Here is a 7,736-nt window from a genome sequence, read left to right as displayed (position 1 = left end):
AACAAGCAACAGACAGAGCCAGCATCTGAGGCACTTGGACCAACATGCTGTTTCTCAGGAAGCAGGTTGTGTTTCATTTATCTGGAACCACTTTAAATGATGCACTGTTTTTTTCCTCTGACTCCTTAATTTCTGCAGTTGGGCTGGGCTGTGCTGTGCTGCCAAGGCGGTCTAACAGCAAGGTGCTCTGAGGTCAATATTGCTGACCAAAGAATTCTCAGCCTAATGCACATAAGGCAAAGATGGACCACTAATAAAGGAACATAGTATTGGGCTTTCTGCCACTTTAATTCCACTCCTATAAATTTCAAATTGAACAATGGCTGATCAAGCAAGATTATCTTTAAGTCAGGATCCCGCCTAGACATTTGATGTTGTGCTGTTGCAACAGTGGTCACTTGAGATTGACCCAGGAGATGACAGTCTTTTTCAGAATGCATGGGTAAAGCCCTTCCCAAATCTTCGTTAGCGAAGACAAGCCATCCTCATAGGAGAAGGAAAACTCCTAACTGCAAACCCGAGCAGATGGATCTCATCTAGTCTTGTAAGGTCTTCCATCCAAGAGAAGGACAGACACTCTTGCAAGACCTACAAACTGAGGACTTTGCTGTCACTGTCCTAGCTATCTAGGCCGTGGCAGATAAACCTCAGGTGTGAAGAGTGGGGTCAGTTCTGCGCACGCTGCGCCTCACCTAAAAAATCCATTGCGCAGGCTTGAAGGGTTTACTCATACTTGCAAAGCCCTGTAGTGACAGGTGAGGGTCGAAACGGCAGGTGACAAGATGCATTGGAAGCTGCAGGTCCAACCTTGCATGCAGGTGGTTCAGGACATTGGTCACTTGAGACTGATCCAGGAGATGACAGTCCTGTTTGGTAACTTCCTGATTGCCTAAGTCACCTTTTTTCCAACCAGATTTGACTATCCCACATGCCCTTAGTCATCGTGCTTGTAATAAGCGTGGGTAAAGCCCTTCCCAAATATTCGCTCGTGAAGCCAAGCCATCAATCAATCAATCAATCTTTACTTCAGCTTGTTGGACGAGGAGTATATATTCTACTCAGCACATTTAAGAGTAGCTAAATTTCTGCTCTTTACCATTCTGTAAATCTGCAGTGTCATACCGTAAGTCCAGACTTTGCCAGGCGCTTTTCTTTTTAGCTCGAAGAACTATATTAAGTTAATCTGCTTTTCTCATGCTCCTCCTTTTCATGACCATTCACATAGAATCATAGAATCATAGAATAGTTAGGGTTGGAAAGAACCTTGAGATCATCTAGTTCCAACCCCCTTGCCATGGTTCTGTACTACTAGTCATTTCCTTAGGGGAGAGCAGGGAAAGGAATACACTTCAAAGTTTTATGAGGCTTCATTCACAGAAGCTTAATATTAAATTTGGACTTGAAGATGTTCATGCCAGAATTGCTGTTCTCCATTTCTATTCTACTACACAGCTCTCTAACTCTGGAGTATTGAACATGCCAAGAAAGTTCAGAATATGTTTTAATTTTTACGAAAACTTTCTGATAAAAAGGGAATATACCTGAAGTTGTAACAAACTACTAAGGATACTCAGTGACAGAAAGTGTCACATAAATTATTCGTTGTGAATTGTTTGCCTTTAGCTTCTTAAACAAACAAACAAAAAACAAAACAAAATAAAACAAAGCCAACCCCCCAAAACAACCCAATCATGTTTTGCAGCTACTTCTGAACTCTTTTCTATTTTTAATATCAATATTCGCCTTATAAAGTGCTAGGTGTTTTTGTGAGAACACTTGTGAATTTGGCTTCCAAATACAACCTCAACAGTGAAAATTATCTAAGAAATAAGTTTCAGTGCTATGTATTGAAAGGAAAGACTGGTGTTATTTTCATCTCCAGGTTAAAAGCGTCTTTGTAGCAACCGGAAATACAGTAAAGCTTGCCAAGCATTCCTGATGAAGCAGACAGAGAGGTAACTAACAGCCTTGCTGAAATCTTGTTGGCTAAGGCTTCTGACTATCCACAGAGCTCAAGGTTGCCTATCAAATTAACTTGATCACTACACTATATGAAAATATTCTTTAGTCTTGTCAATGACACTTGCAATTTTGCAGCCTTCCCCTCCCCAGGTTCCGAACGGTTAAACTCTCTTTTATAACTTTGTGTGCTTACGAGTGATCACAGGTCTTATTTCTGGAGAACTACAATGGCAACGTGCATCTTCTTTTCTTACAGGCTTTACATTTTTCTTGCTGATATTCAAAAAACGCACAAGAATGTAATAGTTGTGTGCCTGCAAACTTTTAATGACTACACAGAACAGTATTATACATGGCTATATACAATGAAGTATACAAAAGGCATAAGTGTGATTGCTGAATAAGACTTGTTTACAGAATGTAGAGAAACAGCCATGGATTCCTGGCATTCTCAGATGCACAACACAATCTGAAAGCTGACTGTAAGATGCTGCTATCTGTCTGTCTTTTCATGGTGCTTGAAGGTTCTGGATATAAATCACAAGCTGCTTATGCTTCAGATGTTCCTCTGTTTTCATTGTGACCTGCTAGTAAATTGATTGTTTTTTCATTTATATTTAAGAACAGATAAAAGTATGTTGGGACTTGCTTCCCTGTCCGTACAAACTAAATCACTATTTCAGACACATTCTGTGGTGCCAATTAACTGTTCTCCATCAGAAGTAATGTTATCTGGTTTAGAAGTTACCACACCACCCGCTCTCTTTGTTTCTTACTCTCACAAGTGTGCAACCATCAAAAGTGTAATTGAAAGTTTATTTAATTGACGTTTCTTCCTTTTCACTTGCAGGAAAACTGTGCCTGTGCAGAAAGCACACTGTGAAGTGAGTAGATATGTAGGTATATGGTCATTGGTGTTCTTTCTCTGCTTCCACGCATGAGTATTCAGACCTGTGTCTGTGTGGCAATTTAATTATTAAGAGCTTCTCAGTCCACAAAGCCAAATTATGCTCTCTGATATGCATAGAACCCCTTCTATGAAGCAAGAGACACCATAGCTATTCAATGGTATATAACATGGCCTTCAAGGATTGCAGTGTTCACAAGTGGTTAAGAGGGAAGGTAGCCTGTATTTTCTGAGTGGGCAGGCTTTGGGCATCACAAAGAAGTAGGAGTGAAATTTCAAGCCTGGCTGAAGAACATAGGTGGCCAAGCCTTGCAGGCACTTTGGAAGGCATAACTTCTGGCTCTGCATAGCAAGGCATTCATTGTTACCATTTTTATTGCAAACTCTGGGCCAGCTCATAGCAAGTTGTGGGAAGGACAGATGGCGCAAGGAGCCCCTTTTTATCCTGCTGAATGTTCAGAGAGGTAAGCCATGAATTGTTTATAGCAGAGAGAAAATGCAGCTGGTGTCGTGCAGATACTTATCTTGGTGTGTTCCTAATTTATTTTCTTACATGTTTAAGTTTTTGTTACGGTTTAAGGCCAGCCAGTAACTCAGAACCACGCAGTCACTCACTCACACCGCCCCCCCTTCCCCCCCCATGGGAAGAGTGGAAAGAATGTAAAACCCATGGGTTGAGAAAAGAACAGTCCAGTAGCTAAGATATAACACAAAACCACTACTGCTACCACGAATAATAATAATAATAAGGGAAATAACAAGGGAAGAGAATATAAAACTAAAAGGACAAAAGGAAAGCAATAAACACAAGTGAAGCACAATGCAATTGCTCAGCACCCGCCGACCGATACCCAGCCCAACCCGAGCAGCGATCTGGGCCTTGTGGGTAACTGCCTCCAGTTTCTATCCTGGGCATGACATGCTGTGGAATACCCCTTTGGCTAGTTTGGGTCAGGTTGTCCTGTCTGTGCTTCCTCCCAGCTTCCCGTGCCCCTCCTGATGCAGAGCATGAGACTAAAAAGTCCTTGATCAGGGTAGGTGCTACTGAGCAAGAACTAAACTATTGGTGTGTTATCAGCACTGCTCTCATACTAAAGTCGAAAACAGAGCACTGCGCCAGCTACTAGGAAGGAGAAAAATGACTGCTGCAGCTGAACACAGGACAATTTTATAGATAAGACTTAGTAAAAAAAAGCAAAATAATTCTTTCTTAGATGACAAGAGCATATGCTATATGGAAGAGCAATAGGTCAGTGGATATAAACATAGAGGTCAAAAATCTAAAGTAGTGTTCTGTATTCATGTAATTTTCCAGAGTTTTTTTGAACCAAAATGGCAACTTTTGGACTAAATTAAAATTGGCTGAGGAGCACATGATTTATGGAAAATATTTCAACATGAATTTTCTTTATACATTTTAAAAAAAATATTTTTGACACAAGCCCATTGGGAAGGGAGTACTGTGTAGATAGAAAGATTTCAGACCAATATGAAAGTGTTGCTTCTGGTGGGGACAGTTGATTTGTTTTAATTTATTTGCTCTGGAATAAGGGAAGCATAATACCTGTTAATCAGATGTGAACTTTCCTGTTGTCCTATAGCTCTCATTTTCAACCTTCCGTTCTCTAGGCTGAATCTATGAAGAGTTAATTTTTGTTTTGAGAAGATCTGAAGTTATTCATCAAACAATTACTTATTTCTTCCAACAACTAGTACTCCAAGATGCTAAAAACCCTTTGGTACTAGGGACAAGCCCCTCTGTAAAAAGGTGCTTCTTTAAAGGTGGCTGAGTAAATCAGTGTTAAGCCATGTCTGCAGATGCGTCACTGTCTCACTCTACCCAATTTCTCTCTCACAATATCCAGGAGCCTGTGACAGATCAGAATAAGTGTTTAACACTATCTTGAGACTTGAGTGACTGGTGGGTAGCTGAATCTAAGAGAAACATTTTTACTGAACCATGTGAGAACAGAAGACTACTATTTTGATTTTGTTTACTTAGTCCCACAGAAAGTCAAAGTATTGTCAAGCCCCACAAAGATACAGCTTGTGAGCTTGCCTGGTAGGTTTTCTGTCTGTCATGCAACTGTCAATGTGTTTGTTAGGCTTGCTTCAAAGAAAGGGCTCTAAATGTAGAAAGAAATCTATGCCACTGGACTCATTCAGTGTAAAAAGTTGGCTGCACTCTTACTAGCTACCAGTTTCACTGCATTACTGATGTACTTTAGTTTCCAGAGGTTTTTTTTTTAGTAGTAATTTTTAGTTACCATTAATTCTGCAACTATCCTTCATGAAAGTATTTAACAATGAAAAATACATGTAGAAAACTGTTGGAATTTAAAGGAAAGATATAGCATGCAGAAAAGTAATTCAATCATTTCATATCCTTTCATGAGTAAAAAATACTGAGATCCAGTTGATATTTGTAAATATCTATGGGGATATGACACCATTGCCATCATGGAAGCATGCTGGGATGGCTCCTATGTCTGGAGTGTTGGAATGAAAGGTTATAGGCTCTTCAGAAAAAACAGGCTGGGCAGACAGGGAAGGGGCATAGCTATTTATGATAAGCTGGAGAATCTGGAACTCTTCCTGGGGACAGGTGATGGGACAGCAGAGAGCTTGAGGGTCAGGGTAAAAGGAAGGAGAACTGTGATGGGGGAACATTACAGCGAGAGTCTGCTACAGGCCATCAGATCAAGAGAACTCTGTGGATGGAGCCCTCTATAGGCAGATAGGAGCAGCCTCAAGCTCTCAGGCCTTTGTCCTTATTGGGGACTTCAACCATGTTAATATCTGTTGGAGGGACAGTAAGGCCCAGCACAAGCAACCCAGGAGGTTCCTCGGTTGTGGAAGACAAGTTTAAACTTAAACAGGGGAAATTCAGGTTAGATACAAAGAAGAGGTTCTTTACTGAGAAGGTGGTGAGGCACTGGAACAAAGGGAAGTGGTAAATGCTCTAGTGTGAGGCTTCCTGCACATGGCAGGGGGTTGGAACTGGATGATCTTAAGGTCCTTTCCAAGCCTAACTATTCTATGATTCTACTTCAAAATTAAGGTTAAATTCAGATCATGGCTGCTAGGTATACAGTGTATCGTTTGTAAGGGAAGATGAGTTACAGCTCAAGTTGGGATTGTGTCAGATATATAGGCACTGTCTTGAAGGTTGCTTTTAAGTTTTTTAAAGTGTTGATAGCTATACTTTATCATTAAAGGAAAGTCTGGATGGATATAGGTCCATCTCTATGTACAGTACATCTCCAGTAACAACTTCTATATTGTAAAGGGTTCGACAGGATTGGCTGGCAGTAATGACTGCTCTGTTCATGGGAAGCATGGTAAACTTTGAAAGATGTATGACTGAAAAAAAAGTGGTATGCTGCTGTCTGTCCAGTTATTAGCAAATGCATGCAGAGTTGCTCCATTTAATTCACCTTTCTCTAAGGGAGAGCCACAGAGCCCCAAACCTTGATGTAAACCCTTTTGGAACAGCCTCTCAGTCCCAGCAAAGCATGACAAGGCAGCCTCCCCTATTTACAAAGAACAGAGTCCTGCCAGACTCCAATTTGCTCTGTGATAAGCGCTGACCTCAACACCCACTGGGAGAAAGGAATTAGAAACTCAAAGTTACTCAACACTGGATAGGATTAAAGGCTTCAGTTTCAGTTTATTTAAATGCATGATCAAACTTTTTTTGGTACCTTGAATTAGATTATCAAAATGGAATTAAATTTGAGAACACCAAAATTTAATGGGAAATGGAGCTCTTATTTTCTTGCTTGCCTCAATTATGACAAAAAGACCTTTGTACATTTTGTACTTTCATGGCAAGTGCCCAATGTGAAGAAAAAAAGACTATAACGAAAATTAAGAGCTTCCCTTTGCTGAACTCCCTAGTAGTGCTCTAACTTTGAACTGATTGGTATCCGCAGCTTCAGCTTCAAACACTAGAAGAAAATGGCTTTGTCTGACAGTTTTAGTATATATTTTTAAACTACATGCAATGAAAGGAGTAGTGATTTAGTGGTTCTTCAGTGCTTTACTGACTCAACTTCAGATTATAACAGACTGCTAACCCCTATTTCTCACCTGTAACTCCAACCTATATATTATAAACATGATTGCACAATTGTTTGTTGGTTTTTGTTGGATTTTTTTTGTTTTTGTTTTTTTATAGCTCTCAATTTACAGCTCTGCTGCCCTTCAGCTGGTTCTTTGTTAGTCTCCTGAGGGAGGATTCATTGACTAATGACACCACATTTTAGCTCAGAGAAAATTCAATCTCATTCCGGTGTCTACAATTTTTCACAAGACCATACTGTTCCTCACTGATTATGTACTGAGGATTAATTATGCTGTCAATTAATGTACATGCTTGGACAATGTGTTGGCTCACTTATTCTAGTATGGTCAGCTTTTTTGCCTGATATGGAGCATGTTTGTTTTATTAATTGCTGGAGAAGCAACATGTTGCTGTTAGAATGAATGGAAGTGATCAGTTAGCAAAGTTGTGTTTATTCCCTCAAAAAACCTTTGAAGATAATTTTCTCTTGTTTCTCAGAGAACTGGGATGCCTATATCTTTTGCCTTGAAAGCATTAGAAAAAATGGTATTTCATGACAGATTGCTCTTTGATAGGTTGTTTTATGCAGGTCAGTGCACTGTCCAGAGAAACGTGATATTAAGTAGATCTGCTTTTTCAAATACATGACGAAAGAACAGTGTTTAAATATGGGAATGTGTGATATGGACTCTTACTTTTATAAGTAGGAAATTTCAATCCATTCATCTTGAAGAACTTTAAAGGTAGAAAGATACATGGATGTTAAATATATATTTTAAAATGTTTCTCAAAGAAGTTCAG

The sequence above is a fragment of the Psittacula echo genome (assembly GCF_963264785.1).
Source record: "Psittacula echo genome assembly, chromosome: 11".
NCBI lineage: Eukaryota > Metazoa > Chordata > Aves > Psittaciformes > Psittacidae > Psittacula > Psittacula echo.
This window is presented reverse-complemented; position numbering follows the sequence as displayed.